This window comes from Silurus aristotelis (genome assembly GCF_946808225.1).
Source record: "Silurus aristotelis genome assembly, chromosome: 5".
Lineage (NCBI taxonomy): Eukaryota > Metazoa > Chordata > Actinopteri > Siluriformes > Siluridae > Silurus > Silurus aristotelis.
Genome location: NC_139578.1, coordinates 23,631,898 through 23,651,067, shown reverse-complemented (window position 1 = coordinate 23,651,067; position 19,170 = coordinate 23,631,898). Strand labels below are relative to the sequence as shown.

The 19,170-nt window shown below is 38.4% G+C and overlaps 1 protein-coding gene across 3 annotated transcripts in view; it reads right to left on the bottom strand.

Annotated features, from left to right (window-relative positions):
- Positions 1-19,170, bottom strand: part of LOC310726140 (diacylglycerol kinase delta) — a 115,753-nt gene that overhangs the window by 83,770 nt on the left and 12,813 nt on the right. The gene's annotated exons all lie outside the window — the stretch shown is intronic.

Sequence of the window (19,170 nt, the reverse complement as noted above, 5' to 3'; positions counted from 1 at the left end):
TGCTGTTCTTTCTTCTCTCCTTCCTTCTTACTCCAACGCAAGTGCAGATGGCTGGAGGCATCTCATACGCTCCCCCCCCCCCCCGCCCCCCCTCCGTCCACCCACCGAATGTTATATTTAAAAAAGCCAAAGTTGATCAGGTCTTTTTCTGCTGACCAGGAGCATTTTGTCCATTTCCCTCCCAATGGTTCTAGTAGTGGTTGGCTGATGTAGCTGCATGTGGATCCTTGCTGAAGCGCATCTCCACTCTCAGCAGGGTGACAACCCTCCCCCCCAAAGGCTCAAGCAAACAGAAAGATTCACCATAAAGCTTTAGTTCCCCAGTTTCTCCACATTGAATTTCAGAGGCTTTTAAGCTCACTTTGAAAATGTTTCCTCATTTTCAATGCAAGTACTTCGCTGACGCTTCAACTCAATCGTGTGCAATAAGGACTGCCAGACGGCATCCACATTAATAACCTCAATGAGCTTTTACCATCCAAAAGATCTTTCACAATTTTTGCTTTGTGACTGTAAGCGGGTATTATTCCACGCTGCCAAAGGAGAACAAAATGACAACGAATTGCACGCTGCTTTCCTGGTCGATGTGCCTTATTAGATGATGCGCCAAGAGCTTAAATATTGACTGTTGAATCAACAGATCTATATTTAATATGTCATTTATTTACCGATTACTCTCATTCACCTGGTCTCTGATACCCAACACACATACAAAGCTATTTAATGCTGTGATTGACCTAATTCTTACCATGACCTTAACCTAAGTAACAAAATAACTGCTTTTATTAAGTTTTTAACACTTTCATGCACAGTTTTTATTGTTTTATACATTTTTTTCAAGGCATCCAACTTTCTTGAGAGCATTACTTTAGTTATCTAGACATAAACATACACTTACACACACACACACACACACACACACACACACACACACACACACACATATATATATATATATATATATATATATATATATATATATATATATATATATATAGACAAACAAGGATTCGGAAAGGTAATGTAGGGAACCTGTTCTAACACACATTTATTTGAAAGGTTCCATAACGAGATGATGAAGCAGGTGTCACTAGATTGAGTGTGAAATTTCAGGAAAACCAGCACCTCACTGTACTTCTAAATGTGTGACTCATTCATCGGTTGTATAACAGGGACTGCACGTACAGCAGTTATCGCTTAGGGTGTACTCACTTTTGTTGCCAGCTATTTCGATAATAATGTCTGTATGTCTAAGTGAGTTTTTCCTTGCCACAGTCACCACGGCTGCTCATCAGGGATAAATGCACACCATTCACCTTAACTGTTAAATTCTGTAAAGCTGCTTTGAGTCAATGTCTGTTGTGAAAAGCGCTATACAAATAAACTTGACTTGACTTGGCGTATGTTGAATACTTGTTGACTACTGTAAAATAATTGTGCTCTGTACAAGGTAGAGGCTGAAAAGTATAAAGAAATATTATATAATTACCTATGAATTTATTAATACATGATGGGGAAATAGTACATGATACATATCTATGCACGCATAATCTTGTTTGATTTATATGTTTATTTATGCACCTATTGACAGCTGGCATTAATTGTGATAACATAGGATATCATATTATTGTTATTTACATATTGTTTTGTTATTATGTTAACTAATGACAACGAATTGCACTCTGCTTCCATGGTCGAGCTGAAATCTTGACTGCTGAGTCAACAGATCTATATTTAATATGTCATTTATTTACCGATTACTCTCATTCACCTGGTCTCCGATACCCAACACACATACAAAGCTTTTTAATGTTGTGACCTAATTCTTACTATGATCTTATGAATCTTTTTTCAGTTTTTAACATTTTCATGCACCGTGTGTTTTTCTTTTCTTTTTTCTTTTTTTTAGGCATCCAACTCTCTTAAGAACATTACTGTACTTTAGTTATCGTAGCAGTGCAGCATATCGGGAGCATAACTTTAACAACCTTTTACACACAAATCCCATTTCAATCCAAATCATTTTGGGCCATACTCCAATACTTTTTACTTTTTAAATTAAAGATTTTTCTTCTTCTGAAATGAGTAAACATTATGTCCATGTCAAGAATACTACTTTGTCTTTTTCAAAAATTTTATTCTCTGTGATATTTGTACTAAACCTTTAGTCGAGTCAATATTTTAGTTCTAAATATGAACTTTTTTTAATTGCAGGTAAAATGTGACATTCAGGTCTAGTCTAAGTTTGCTTTTGCATTTGCATTTGCATGCATGTTAAAGAATCTGGGGACCCAGTCTGCACATGGTCTACACTGTCAGGTACACTGATCACATTATGACATTATAACATATGACTGGTGAGTGAATAACACTGATTATCTCATTATCATGGCACCAATTTATGATGTCTAGACGACTGGAGCTGCAGCTCTTGTGGGATGTCCCCAGTCTGCAGTGCTCAGTTTCTATCAAAAGTGGTCCATAGAAGGAACAGTGATGAACCAGTGACAGGGTCATGGGCAACCCAGGTTCATTGATACACGTGTGGAGCGAAGGCTCATGTGCTCCGATCCAACTGACGAGCTCCTGTAACTCAAATTGATGAAGAAGTAAATGTTGTTAATGCTTGATGGGACTGTTTTGGCACCAAAAGGGGGACACAATATTATGCAGGTGGTTTGCCTGGTTGGTGTATTTCTATCAATATGTGAACAATTGGTACCCATATAAACATAAACATACACTTACACACATATATATAGACAAAATAAGGGTTCGTAAAAGTAATGTAGTGGTCCTCGGTTTAAGTCTGCGTGTTTCCTGCACCTGTTCTAACACACGTTTATTTGAAAGGTTCCATAACGAGATGATGAAGCAGATGTCACTAGATTGAGTGTGAGATTTCAGGAAAATCAGCGCCTCACTGTACTTTTGAGTGTGTGACTCATTCATCGGTTGTATAACATGGACCACCTGTGGCTGGTGAAAAGCATGGCGGGATTTTCGGCCTCCTCACTTGTACATCCGCAGAGTCTGAGCGGAGGGACTGCAGCTCTCTGCTGCCTCCCAGCGGCCGTGCGCTCCTCCCATTGTCTCATGACGCCGCGATCCGCAAGACGCGTCAGCAACGAAATCACCGCTGGTGCACGTCGTAATTTTCACGCACGAGTACGAGCTGCACCGTTCAGCGCACTGGATTACCGATGACTGCATTATAACGAGAACGCGCGCCAATAACGTGTTCATGACTATTCATGCACGTCTGGGACGCATAAAGTGATGAATAAGTCATCAACGTGCTGTCCGGGTGTCGCAGGAGTGCAGACGTCACTGGGCGATGACGTCACCGAAGGCATCACCCTTCAGCCCACGCTGCTGCTCCCTCCAGTGCACGCGCATATGCAGAGGCACGGAGCTGCAGAGTTAGGGATTCATTTGTAACAAGCAGAAATCAATTCCCAAACAGCATAATAATGTCCTGGTTAGATGCACTAAGTAGTTATCTGTGTGAAAAATGAGGGGAAGCCCAGTGGGAGAGCAAAAGCTGGACAAGAGTCCACTAAGTAATGACGCCACACCAATTATAAAGAGGACAAAGCTACGTTTAGTGAATATTGATGTACCAGGATAAGAATACATTATTCTGAATTGAACAACCTGTTCTGAATAGATACGAATAAGAAGGACTGAAAAGTTGCTATGGAATATGGTTGAGACGAGAGGGTTTACTAGGGTCCCACTGGGCACACCAAAAAAAGAACCATGGTTCTAGTAATTTAAATTATGATATATCCATCCATTTCTACACCACCTATCCTACACCAGGTCACGATGAACTTGGAATTTATTTCAGAGAATTTAGGAAACACAGTGATGAACACCCTGAACAGAATCACATACTCACACACCCATTCACAGTGTACAAACAATTTGGAATCGCCAATCTCCTGTCTTTGGATTGGGTGGGGAATCCTGCATACCCAGACTAAACCCTTGAAGCAAGTTGAGAACATGTAAAAAACTGAGGTAGGATTTACCCCTGAAACTCCTGGAGGTATGAGGCAATTGTGTTAAATACTAAAGAATTACACCATATGTTTGTTTGTGTTTATAGAAAACAAATAAATGTGCTAATTCATACATTAAACATATTTACCTTAATGTGGTTTAAAAGAAATGTGCTCACCGTATATAATTGATTGTGAAGTTCAGAAGAGGGGCGATAGCATTTACTTCTTCCCCGTGAAGTGAGATCTCCTGGCTCTAAATGTTTCGGTGGGGTCATGTGCTACTTTTCACTCTCGCTGGTTGGTAGTTGTTATATAATAGGGGGAAAGATTGCTTATAGTTATAAAAAGGCAAGTAAGTAAATATGGAAGATGATGAGGAATATCATTGGCAGTAACAAACAGAAGCAGTAACCTGAGGGACAGGTTTGAAAACAGTCCCAAGCACATCTGTATTTGAAATTACCATGAATTATTAATAGAGGAACCATAACTCACATACCTTTAGGCCACATCCACTTTAGTTGGAAATCCAGACCCAGATGTAGATATTTGAAGCAGGTATGCATGTATATACTGTACACAAAGTGTCATCGCTACATCTTTACTTTGTTACAGAACATCAGACTACAGAATAAGGGGCCACAAAATAACATTACTGAGCTCGCTTCATAGTCGCTCTATAGTTTCTAATACTCCAAGACTCATGAATATAAAATGGGCTAATATGCATCAGGTATTCCCTTAAGGTAGAAGATTTAGGGCAAGTCAACCAGGATGAAATCAAACAGGGCCACAGCATTTTGGTCTTCACAGTGTCATGACATGGCTTCAGTCTTTTGAATTCTGATGTGACAAGTCATCTGTGTGAGATTTACCTATATGTGATACTCAGGTCCAAAGACAGTCATGGGTGACCAGTTCCCAAAAAAGCATCAATCCCCTCTAACAAACACTGTGTAATTATGAGAATGATAAATGCAAGTCTGGACCGATCAAGTGGCCCGAGGTAACTTTATCTGAGGATAGTATATCATAGAATATAAAGGCAAAAATAAACACTCCTGTTTCCAGTCAAAAACATATGCATGTGTATGGCCAAATAGCACTGATGAACAAGGTCTTGTACTCTGGAATATTGTTTGAAAACCTCCTGATCTCAGCCAGAACAATAAATATGGATTGTGGATGGGTCTTCCAGCATGACAACGATCCAAAACATAAGGCCAAGGTAATAAAGGAGTGGCTCAAGAAGGAGCACATTAAGATCCTGGACTTGCCTAGCCAGTCTTTGGACCTTAATCCCATAGAAAATCTGAGGAAGGAGTTAAACATTTGAGTTGCCAAGTAAAGGCCTTGAAACCTTCAGGATTTGGAGAGTATCTGTTAAGAAGGGTGGACCAAAATCCCCCTTAGATTTGTGCAATCCTGGTGACCAACAACAAGAAATGTGTCACCTCTGTGCTTTCTTTACCAAGTACTAAGTCACTCAATCAAATGAAAATTAATTTATAACCTTTTTTTTAATGTTTTTTCTTTCCTAAATTTTTTGTTGATATTCTGTCTCTCTCTGTTAAAATAAAATAAACCTACCTTAACAATTCTAGATCTCTTTGTTAAGAATTATTTTCCCTACTGTATATAGTCTATTTACTGCATGTAACAAAGCGTTTTACGGTTGCCTCCTTATTATATCTGATCATGTAGCTGTATAATCATTCACTTTTCACCCACAATCAGATGATATATGCAGAAGAATAATTCTGCTATTGAGATGCTGGTTACCATGAGAACATGCTTGCTGTGCTGAGACACTCATCTGTTGAATGACTGGTGATTCATTTCAAAGTCATGGGGACGTTTCGGAAAGCACTAGGGAGGCCTATGAAATGCATGTAAACATGAACACAATGCATTTTTTCTTTAACTGAAGGCTGTTTAAAATCACCCAGCACCAAAACAGTAGTTTTCTGCTGTAGAAATGAGAAAGATTGGAAGTCCTGTAGAGTGTATTGATAAAACATTAATATGATAAATCATTGCATTGGCAAACAACTGCCAACTATAACTAGCTTCCATGCACTGCTTTATCAAGTTAATGACAGACGTATATGTGATCATACATACACCAAATCTTTCTCCCACTCCTCAACCCTCCCCCCTGTGTCTCTGTGAGGAGCAATAAGGCAAGCAGGGGAAAGACAGTATTGAGCCAATCAGCAGTGCCTCATGACCATAGATTTCGGTGGATCGGGAAGACATTAATAACGGCATCGCCTCAAATAAATTGAAATCGATAGGCTGTCTCATTGAACTTACGCTACAGGCTAGTGATTTTTTTACCGTTATCTTTTGAAAGGTAGTCAACAACATACAGTCATCCAAATAGTCGCACTTTACATATTTATAGCCTAGCAGCTTAGCATAGCATTTGATTGCATACTAATTTGTGATATTGACCATGTTTAATGCTTTGCACAAAAGATATGATTTTTCTTAAGGCATGCATAATGGAAGACCTACGAAATACAAGACAATTTTAGATTGATATAAATTATTCTATAAAATATTACATTTTACTCAAGTTATTGCTTTTGTTATACTGTATACTGTTTCATTGCCCATTGTATTTAATGTAGATGAAATTTCAACAATTCATGAAATGTCCAGTCTTCCATAGTTTAAGCAATGGGACAGTATATATATATATATATATATATATATATATATATATATATATATATATATATATATATATATATATATATATATATATAAACTGCAGGGGTAGATCTAAAATCTGTCTACAAGAACACCCGTGCTTCTGATCTAATGAAAACAAATTAACAATGTGGCGCACATACCATTTCTGTCAGAACAGATATAAGGAAGCTATTGTGCTTGGCACACTGCCATTGTGTAGGCAATCTCTGGTGGCATGTGGTAACATACTGTATTTTCTACTGAGGCTTTTACATAAGCTGTACCTGTTATCTTTTATATAAATTATATGCAGGGCTGGGGATAAAAAAAATATTTTAAAATAAAATAACAAATACATCAATTTTAAGTGTATTAAAATAAACTACAAAATACATCAGCCACACTATGTATATAAACCAAAATAAACTGGTGTATTTTTGTATTTTAAAAGTAAAAAAATACTTTTACAAAGGAGCATGAAATTTCTTTACAAACCTTCCATCAATCGGCCCATTGGCTCTCTGCCTTCACCATTACACTGACTCAGTTGATTAAGTAATCAATGTATGATAGCAACAGCATTTCTCTGGCCAAGTCACGCAATAAATCTGACATATGCAACCAGTTAACAGATCAAATGTTCACATCCTTGTCCCTGTGATCTCCCAGAACCAAGGTTAGTTTTAAAGTAACCAACAGTTTAATGTTTAATAGTTTGTGAATGAATCAATTGTATCCTAATTTAGTTACTAGGTGTTTGGTAACGAAGGGCTATTTTGCATCAGCAACACTGACTCAATGACAAACAAATAATTTATAAGAAGACAACTGATGTTACCTTTATTCATAGCAACTAGTTTAGAACTTATCAATCATTTACTTGTTAATCATAAATATAGGAATATATTGCGTGTCAGGCAGTCATTTATGCGAAGGTATGCAAAATCATGATCCTACTAAACAGCTACTTCAATTAGTGTACATTATTCGGCAAACTAAAATGTATTCATCAATCATTGGAAGCCTATTTGAAAGATGGCAGCCTGCAAATGTCTTACCTTCACCACTTTCATCCATATGAATACATTTTCTGTTCTGATCTCAACAAGTCTGAGCAGGCACCAATTAGAGGTTGCATTTTTATGATGTCATCATTTACACTTCTGAAAATATACTTTACAGTGTTTTGAAACTACAAAAATACAAAACACTAAAGAATTTTAATACAAAATATCAGGCCATTTTCGACCCTATCAAATACAAATGACAAAAATCCTATTTTATATTTGAAATACGTATTCGAAATAATGTATCATAAATACTGCTCATCTCAGAGTAAATGTAGCAGAATTGTGGGAAGTGCAAAAAGACATTTAAGCTCTAGCCTATGAAGAAGTCAAAAACCAATTCGTTTATTTTGCCCTGGCTTTTGGAGGAGCTCAAAGACCAGCAAAAATATGGCAGATAAATACAGCAAATGTGGAAAAGAAAAGAAAGTGGTTGTCTTGCCCGGGCACATGGCTTTGGAGAATGAGATGAAGGACTAAGCTGCAGTTCTTTGTATTTTAGATTTTAAAATAGCCTCGGCTAACTTAGAGTAATAAATCATTGACTACACCTTGAGGATGCTGGCAGGTGCAACAGACCAAAGGGAAATGTGAAAGTAGTTATATATAAAAGAATCAGATACATTCTTGATTCTGTGCACCTCTGGAAAGGTGGAATTAATTCGACTTCAAGATGGAGTTAAGCTTCTCATCTGATTATGCGCTCATAAAATGTTCCACAAGCCATATTTTGCTCTGCAGAAAGTATGACTTTACCTCAAATTGAAGGTTTGGCTTGAAGCTGCTGGGCATTGTGGAGCTGGATTGATGCCTTTTAGAGTAGCATGATTGAGAATGAAAAAGAACCTTCCATGACCAGTGGACTTAAAACCATCACAAACACACACACACAAACCTCTTCTTATCTTCTCTTCCTCTTCTAATCATTATTATCATCCGCAATTTAATCTTCAAATCCTGAGAAGCTAAACTGACTAACTTTGTTGTTGTTTTTTCCCCTTTTCCCATCACTCCTGTCATCACTCACCTTTTCTACCTATTATATTTCCACATTGCTATTATCTATCTCTCTAAGCAATGCTTGTTCCACAAATACACCAGATCTATTTTTACCCTCTGTGGCCCTGTTGTCGCCCACGGATGGCTAATATGATATGATGTGCTCCTGTCATTTGGAGGACCTTCGTGCTAAAGTAGCATGGCCATGTCGCAATCTTTAGCTAAAACTAATAGAAACCCCTCAAGGCTTTCTCTGCTATACCAAGGTTCCTGCTGAGCAAACGATACGTCCTACTGAGTCTGGGCTAAAACAGATAAGTAGCCGGAACCACAGCGCATCATACTGGAGTGCTATCAGTATCAAAGCCTAGAGGTCCACTGATGACTAATATGAGAAAATGAGGGTTAAATATATCTCTATAATATATGCTGAGTAAAGATCTAATCAACACAGAGTTTAACAACACGACACTGTTGATTCTTTAAAATAGTTTTCCACAAAAGCACTGCATGTGCATAAGCTCCTGCTGCAGCACATGCATGTTAACACTTAGTGTGTATTAATGCACTCATTGTCTCTATAGTAACAAGTTGCACAGGGGCGTGAATGACAGATGCTTCACATTATCAAATAAAACAATTTGTCTGGTTTGCTATTGTTTAGCTTGATTTTTTTTATTTTAGCATTTTTGCTTAAAACATTTAATGTTACCACACATCTTATACAATTATGTGCAGTTTGGAGAAGAACCACATATGGTTGCAAAAGTAAGGTGTCCCAATACTTTTGTCTATAGCATGTATAAATGTTTTTTTATATATCTGTAAAAATGGTCAATTTATCCCAGCTAGCATGGTTTCTTTTTTCTCTTTTTTAAAAAATAAACCTAATTTGTTGTTAGGTTGCTCAGGAATTGCCTAAAGGCAACTTCATATCACATAGAAGAAAAAACAGCAAATTGTGTTCTGGCAAGAGGAAAAGAAACGAGTTAGAAAAACACATACTATTGTGATAATGTCCACTTTGCCATTTCTGAGTGGTATGAAAAAAAAAAATTTTTTAGATAAATGGCAGCTTATGTGATAAACGATAGACCGAAATAAAGGCATATAATGAAAAAGCACTGACGGACAGATAAAGAGCAGAAAAGTTGTGTAAATCTCTAGGCTGTCACTAATACAAGGCTTACTGTATGTCTTACTGATTTTCAGTATAGGTTTGAGGGATTCAGCTTTAATAAAGCTTAAGGATTATATCATTGTTACTGACAGCTTCAATGTGTGTGAGATAGAAAAGGTTAAAATCATTAGATCCTTTGTTCTAAGCATGTGCATGCAACATTTCACAAACCCATAACCATAAATGTCACTGATAATCAATAACAGTTTAGACAGTCATCGTGTGTCCTTACTATGAACTTGCTTTCAATTGATGCTCAGGGATATCGGAAAGACATGAAGCAATGTACAGATAGACCTGCCTCATTATATATTTCTATTATCCTCACCCTAGCTAGCATAGTCAAGCAACTGGTTGATATTCTTATTCTACACACACACATAGGAAAGCCTCTGCACAGTTACACACACTGCTGACAAGAGAGTTCCTCTGCTGGCAGAGTGTCAGTAGGATTTGCCTGTTGAATTTATGGAAGGAAATGAGCTCTCTTGGCTGAAAGCACAATTGCAGTGTATTCATCAATGCAGACAATCAAAGAGTTAAACTGACAAGCGCTTCATTAGCCACAACATGTGATCACACACCGCACACAACAGCTGCCTCCTTATCAGATTTGAGCCTTATTCTATTAAGATAGACAAGTGGTTCATATAGGCACATGAGGATAGTGCCTTTAAAACAAATTAAATTATTTCGATAAAATTAAATGAATTAAATATTTTTTTTAATAAGAAGTGTACATTTGTTAGTCCCCAAGTGGGTAATACAGATGTGCCTGTTTTACATTTAATAATAAATTTTCTCAATATATGATCTACCTAACTGTTCTACTTATTTCAGCATATTTTAACAAATGTGTTTATTCCTTCCATCCTTCATTCATTCACTCCCTCGATATGCAGATTTATCAGGATTTTCCCCTTTTAAGAGAAATTCTTGAAGCTGAAAATAAAACACTAAATAATCTATAGCGCTGGCATTAGCTGCTAACCAAGAAGTGGCTAGTGGCTAACGCTAGTGCTATGGATTCAAGATTCAAGATTTTTCTTTATTTATTTTTTTTACTTTTCTTTTTACTGAAAATTATATCCTGTATATAACTATGTTTGTGGTCTTACTTTTTGAATTTATCATGCTGGCCAGGAAGTGGTTAACGCTAGGGATTTTTATTTCCGGTATGGAGTAAATCACCACAGGAACACTGTGCTCTATAAAATCTAGTTTCTTTTTTTATACCCCTGGCATGTTTGTGTATGTTTTCAAGTAAAAAGAAAATAAAATTTTTTTATCATTTAAAGGTTCCTGAGAAAACTCAGATTGTAACTATGTTCTACACCTAAAACCCAGTACCAGAAAATTTCGGTACGAATATGTGTACCTTTTCACACCTAATATATATACAGTAGGTAACATAAGCATAGAGTGATGTATAAGAGTGGAGGAAGGTGCACACAGATGGACTATGTTTTATGAAGAAAATGCAACCTAAAAAAGTTTGGAGACTTTAAGGTGTTGGCAGGGGACGGTGTTGCTAGACAGCATCGAATGGTGATCTGTAGGATGGTTTTGGAGGTCAAGAAGAAGAAGAGGAGAGTGAGGACTGAAAGAAGAAGAAGATGGTGGAAACTGAAGGAGGAAGACTGTAGTGTGAGGTTCAGGGAAGAGGTCAGACAGGGGCTCGGTGGTGGTGAAGAGGTGCTGGATGATTGGGCAACTACTGCAGAAGTAATTACGGAGACAGCTAGAAAAGTACTTGGTGTGACATCTGAAAATAGAAAGGAAGACAAAGAGACATGGTGGTGGAATGAGGAAGTGCAGTAGAGCATAAGGAGAAGAGGTTGGCAAAACAGAATTGGGATCGACAGAGTGGTGAGAAAGGTAGGCAGAAGTACAAGGAGATGCGGCAGCAGGTAAAGAGGGATGTGGCGAAAGCCAAGGCAAAGGCATATGAGGAGCTGTATGAGAAGTTGGACACTAAGGAAGGAGAAAAGGATTCGTAACGATTGGCCAGGCAGAGGGACCAAACTGGGAAGGATGTGCTGCAAGTTAGAGCAGTAAAGGATGAAGATGGAAATGTGTTGACTAGTGAGGAGAGTGTGTTGAGAGGATGGAGGGAATATTTTGAGCAGCTGATGAATGAGGAAAATGAGAGAAAGAGAAGGTTGGATGGTGTGGAGATGGTAAAGCAGGAAGTGGATAGGATTAGTAAGGAGGAAGTGAGTGCAGCAATTAAGAGGATGAACAGTGGAAAGTCAGTAGGACCCAATGACATACTGGTAGAGATGTTTAGCAGAGATGGCAGTGGAGTTTTTAACAAGATTGTTTAACAGGACTTTGGAAGGTGAGAGGAAGCCTAAGAAATAAAGAAGGAGTGTGCTGGTACCGATCTTTAAGAATAAGGGAGATATGCAGACCTGCAGTAACTAAAGGGAAATAAAGTTGATCAGTCACAGCATGAAGTTATGGGAAAGAGAAGTGGAAGTCAGGCTGAGAGAAGAGGTGACCATATGTGAGCTACAGTATGGTTTAATGCAGAGGAAGAGCACCACAGATGCCTTATTTGCTTTGAGGATGTTGATAGAGAAGTATAGAGAAGGTCAGAAGGAGTTGCATTGTGTGTTTGTGGAGTTAGAGAAAGCGTACGACAGGGTGCCGAGAGATGAGTTTTGGTATTGTATGAGGAAGTCAGGTGTGTCATAGAAGTATGTGAGGGTGGTGCAGGACAGCAGTGAAGTGTGCAGTAGGAACGAAAGATGGTTTTAGGTGGAGGTTGGATTGCATCATGGATCGGCTCTGAGCCCTTTCCTGTTTGCAGTGGTGATGGACAGGTTGACGGACGAGGTCAGACAGGAGTCTCCGTGGACCATGATGTTTGCGGATGATATTGTTATTTGTGGTAAGAGTGGGGAGCAGGTTGAGAAGAGCCTGGAGAGGTGGAGATATGCACTGGAGAGAAGGGGAATAAAAGTCAGTAGGAGTAAGACAGAGTACATGTGTGTGAATGAGAGGGAGGGCAGTGGAGTGGTGCGGTTGCAGGGAGAAGAGGTAGAGAAGGTGGAGGAGTTCAGGTACCTGGGATCAACGGTGCAAAGTAATGGAAAATGTTAGAGAAGTGAAGAAAAGAGTGCAGGCAGGGTGGAGTGGTTGGAGAAGAGTGGCAGCAGTGATTTGTAATAGAAGAGTATCTGCAAGAGTGAATGGGAAAGTTTATAGGAATGTGGTGAGTCCTGTGAGTCCTGCGATATGGTTTAGAGACAGTGGCATTGAGTAAAAGACAGGAGGTGGAGCTGGAGGTAGCAGAGCTGAAGATGTTGAGGTTTCCGTTGGGAGTGATGAGGATGGACAGGATTAGGAACGAGTTTATTAGAGGGATAGCGCATGTAGGACATTTTGGATACAAGGTGAGAGAGGTGAGATTGAGATGGTTTGGACATGTGCAGAGAAGAGACAAGGGGTATATCGGTGGGAGAATGCCGAGGATGGAGCTACCAGGAGAGAGGAAAAGAGGAAGGCCACAGAGGAGGTTTATGGATTTAAGGTTTGGTTTAAGGTTAATGGGATTCAAGTCAGGTGATTGGCTGGACCATTTTAGCAGCTTTATTTTCTTTCTCTGAAACCAATCGAGTTTCCTTGGCTGTGTGTTTGGGATCATTGTCTTGCTGAAATGTCCACCCTCGTTTCATCATCATCCTGGTAGATGGCAGCAGATTTTTATCAAGAATGTCTCAGTCCATTTTTCCATTCAGACTTCACTGTTGGTATGGTGTTTTTGATGTGCAGTGCCATTTGTCCTCCAAACATGGTGTGTATTATGGCATTCAATTAGTTAAATTCTGGTCTCATCTGACCAGACAATATTCTCCCAGTATTTCACAGGTTTGTGCAAGCAAACTTTAAACGTGCTTTAACATGCTTTTTCTTCAGAAATGGAGTCTTACATGGTGAGCATGCACACAGGCCATGTGTTGAATGCATTACTTATTGTTTTCTTTTAAACATTTGTACCTGCTTTCTGAAGCTCTCCACAGGTGGTTCTTGGCTCTTGGACAACTCTTCTGCTATTCTTTTGACTCCTCTGTCCATCTTGCGAGCAGCACCTGGTCATGGCCAGTTTGTGGTGAAATTATGTTCTTTCCTCTTCTGGATAATGGCCTCATCAGTGCTCACTGGAACATTAAAAAGTTTAGAAATCCTTTTGTAACCAATGCCATCAGTATTTTTTGCAACAATAAGGTTACGAAGGTCTTGAGAGAGCTCTCTGCTTTTACCCATCATGAGATGTTTCTTGTGTGACACCTTGGTAATGAGACACCTTTATACAGGCCATCAGTTGGGACTGAACCAGCTGATATTAATTTGCACTGTCGAGGGGCAGGATTGCTTTGTAATTACTGATAGATTTCAGCTGGTGTCTTGGCTTTCCATGCCTTTTTTCACCTTCTTTTCTTCATGTGTTTAATACTTTCCCCTGTGTCATTCCACAATTTTTACACATTGTTTCATTTATGGGCATGTGTGGTTTGATTTCTTTGTACTAACATCTGGTAAAAATTTCATGTCAATAGCACCTTTAGAAATATATTTACTGAGAAAAAAAATGGTGATGTGTTCAATACTTATTTTACCCGCTATATATATATATATATATATATATATATATATATATATATATATATATATATATATATATATATATATATATGTGTGTGTGTGTATGTGTGTGTGTATGTGTGTGTGTGTGTGTGTGTGTGTGTGTGTGTGTGTGTGTGTTATCTGTAGAAGAATGCTGTATATGGAAACGCCAGGAGGGAGGAAAAGAGGAAGGGTTATGGATATGATGAGGGAGGGCATGCAGGCAGTTGGTTCGAATTAGGCAGATGTAAAGGAAGGACAGAGTAGTATGGAGACGGATGATCCGCTGTGGCGACCCCTAACAGGCACAGCCTGTTACTATTCTAATATCTATTTAATACTATTCTAATATCATTCAGAAACTGAAAATCTCATGGGTTTTAGTTTAGACAGAATGGTGCGAGAAATAACAAAAACAAAACAAAACAAAAAAATTAAAAATATACAGTGAGTGGTGGTGGAGACACTTACTGGAAAATATTCAAGAATTTAAGCTGCCAGGAAGTCTTATATAACTCAAATAACCACTCTTAAACCTGTGGTGAGCAGAAACACATCTCAGAATGCACAACACATCAAACCTTTAGGCAGGTGGTCTACAACAGCAGAGGACCACAATGAGCTGCACACCTATTAGCCTTAAAAATGAATTCTGAGGCTACACTGTGTTCAGGCTCATGAAAGCTGGAAAGATAAGGATTACATCATCACCTGCTCTTATTCCAATCTTCAAATGTAAAGATTGTAATGTTTTTAAAGATATAAAGCAATTGCTGTACAAAAAAGTCTGTATAAAGCAAGTTAATGCAGACATCAAATATTTAATTCCACAAGAGAAGCTTAAATGCCAATAGATCAACAAGTGCAATAATAATAATAGTGTGTAAAAGCTGTACTGTCTCTGTAAGCGAAAGTGCAACATTTTAGTGCTAAGTTACTGCATTAATGTATTTATATAAGAATGTAACTGCATGCATTATTCAAAATGTATATATTATAAAACCCAGTGGGGGGTTTCTTAAACAGAGTGCAGAAAATGATGCAGAACTCCTCTTAAATATGGAGTGCTTTAATACTGTACTAAAAAGGATTTTCTTTGTTTTTGTTCACTGCAGCCTTCATTCACGCACTGAAGCATGACGTCAGAGTGTCTGAGGAAGTAACAACCATCTGAGAGTGAAACTAAGCATTCAGTAAGACGAGTCAGCCTGTAATTCAACTTATTTTAAGAGATTGGAGTGGAGAATATGCACTTCTATATGCACTTAAAACCTCAGGTTAATGCAAGCGTATGTTTAGCATAGCGAGCATTACTAGCAGAAATCCAGAAGAAAGGGAAGACAGAGATAATGGGAGTGTAAGTCCCATGATGTGCAATGAAATGTCTTTATCAACAAAAAAATCCTTCCTTATGGTTTAAAGGGCCAGTTTACATCGTGCAATGTAAACTGTACAAGACAATTTTCATGAGAAAGTCCCGTGTCAGGACCTTTTTGTCGAAGCCTTCCTGTTGAGGATGACAGTCCTCAGATCTGTAACCTCATGAGGCTTCGACGCAAAGCGCCGCGCAGGATCTCTCATAGGGGGAGAGGACATATACCTCGCTCAGCGACTATGTATTGGCAGCTTGGCCGGGTTGGGATTTGAATTCACAACCTTTTGAGCAGAAGTCCAATATCTTAACCACTTAACTTTCAATAAATCACTACATCACTTGAGCTTAAACCAGCATCTACTCATGATCTATTCATTTCTGTCATTATCCAGAACAAGTTGCATTTATCTCATTCATAAAACTAAGCAGCTATGGGATTAGGGGCCTTGCTCAGGGGCCCAGGAGTGGCAGTTTGGTGTAGCCAGGATTTGAACGCACAGCCTTTAGCACCAAAGTTCAATACCTTAACCATTAAGCTACCACTTAACAAGTTTACTTACACAATTTCTTTTAGTAACTGCTTTATGCTGATCAGGGTTGTGGTGAATTTGGAGCAAATTCAGATAACACAATTTATAATATGACAATGAAACTTTGAATAGAACATTAAAATAGGTCTATGAACACATTCATGAAATGTAACATTATAATAGTAAACAAAAATCTATATAAAATTTTCCACCTAGAAATTGAAACCTACAGTTTAAATGACAATTTATTAACTACACAAAGTAAAATAGATTTCAGTTGACTTCTTATCCATTACTTCTAATACAGTGGGATGAAATCATGTCTCCAAGATTATGGTATTACACAACAGACCCACAGATCTCATGGGTCTTGGTGCCCACAGGGGTCTATGAATCATAACCAGAGTTTTTTTGCATCGAAATTCCAATCCATCGTTACCATGATTTACCATATTATTTCAATAAAATGACAAATTCAAGTCATAATAACTCATAAAAAGGAATAGTATTTAATGTTTTTACAACATAGTGACCATTTTAATAAAAACAGGGGTGTTTTAAAATAAAACGCTTTAAAAACAGACATATATTTTAAATATTGATATAGTGAATCTGTTATTTGATTCATTGATGTAGGATCCTAAAATAAATCTGAATTGAACAGTCTGTGGAATGCCTTCACAGTAAACGGAGTCCTTGACTGTGTGACAGTCTTTGAAAACAGACAATACAGAGTCTGTGCCCACTGAAGTAAACCACGTAAGATACCAAGTAAAATAAGAAAATACTGGGCATGACATACAGACTACACATAAAGAGAAGCTTTTTTTTAGATATAAGCAAGCACAAGGTTCATTATGGGTATGCATGCCTACATCTTTTAGTTAGATTTACATCCAGCATATGCTCCTGCAGCTTTCAGTGCCGTGTCTGTGTGTGTGTGTGTGTGTGTGTGTGTGTGTGTGTGTGTGTGTGTGTGCAGCTTTAGTGTTGTGTAACTGTGGTGTCACATGCATATTTAAATGTACAGCGCAGGAGGTGATGTAATAGGTTTACCCACAGTGCCGTGCGGGGAAGATGAATGGAGGAGTTTGAGCGAGGGGGATTGGCGGGAGCTTCATCAATGAACCGGCGCCCAGGCTCATTGTCATTCTGATCAGGTTGTGTGATTCATAACAGCAGCCGCCAGGGAGAAAGCAATAAAACAGCATTCCTGTAGACAGCTCAATGCAATGTCTCACTGTCCCTGTCTTCCTCTATTTTCTCTCACTCTCACTTGCTCATCTTTTCCTTCCTTCTCTCACCATTTTTCCTGCCTTATCTACTCGTTTTTTTCTCTCCTTTATCTATCCTTCACTCTTTCTTCCATCTGCATTTTTTCCCCCACTTTCTCTCTGCCTCTTATTTTCACTTTCCTCCTTATGTGTTTCATATTTCCTATAAGCTTTCACAACAAAGTTCATCAGTATTCTATTCAGTAAGTAAGTAACAACCTGGGACTCCAATGATTCCTCAATATTTTCACAATTTGCATTATTTATAGAAACCTCAACAAACTATAAAACTATGATAAATTGACATTAAATGAATGAACATGAAAATGTTGGTGAGGAGAGATGGTAACTCAGTAGTTAAGGCTCTGGGCTACTCATCGGAAGGTTGGCGGTTCAAGCCTCAGTAGGGGCCAAGCCGCTGTTCTTACGGCCCTTGATCCTCTGAGATGCTGTAGCATGGCTGACTCGGACCTCAGCTTCCTCTGAGATTTTTGGTGGGAAATGTGACAAAATTCCCCTATTAGATCCATAAAGTATTTCAAAATAAAATTTAAAATACGTATCACCTAGATGAGATCTGGTTCCTCTTAGGGCTTCTTCCTTATACAATCTCAGGGAGCTTTTACATGCCACTGTTGACTCTGACTCACTCAGTAGGGATAAACTTATAGGCACTAAACTTGTACACATTCAAAATGTATAACCTCTTCAGAGTATCTTTGTAAAGCTGCATTGGGACAATGTCCATTGTTAAAAGTGATTCACAAATAAAACTGAATTGAATCGAAAACTTGTGATACTGCTGAGATGAAAATATCTCTATTCAGACATACACATTCATAAACTCATCCATTCATTAGAAGTGATTGTTTTATATTAGTCAGGATCTTTTTTCCTGGGAATACTCGAGTCAGAGGTGAAAGTACTCAATACTTACTGTGGAATCCAGTACACGAGGCCACTGGTGGTACACATCTTTACTATCTCCTGGAAATGTGTATGTATTGTACCTTCAGAAATGTCTAAAGGGACATAATCCACTGTTCTAATTAAAAGTTCCAGAATAAACATAAAAAAACATTACAAGTGCGAAGAAAACAACAAAAAACTCACACCTGCCACTTTTCAGCCAGAACAATTCAGTTCTCGTAAAAACACATGAGAGCCAAGCTGTTGCGTCATAAAACATGGAGTCACCGAGACAAAAACAGATGGGGAAAGACAACATTTAAGGCACGACGCCAACTAGCTGGCACTGTAGCAGGATGGAGCAGTCATTAATGAAATGTCACAGGAAGCGTAGACATCTGGGATTGAAAAAAGTGAGACAAGCGTCAATGGACCATCGGTATGTGCAATTATTGAAACATAAGGCGCAGCATGTGGAGATGTTAAATATGGCT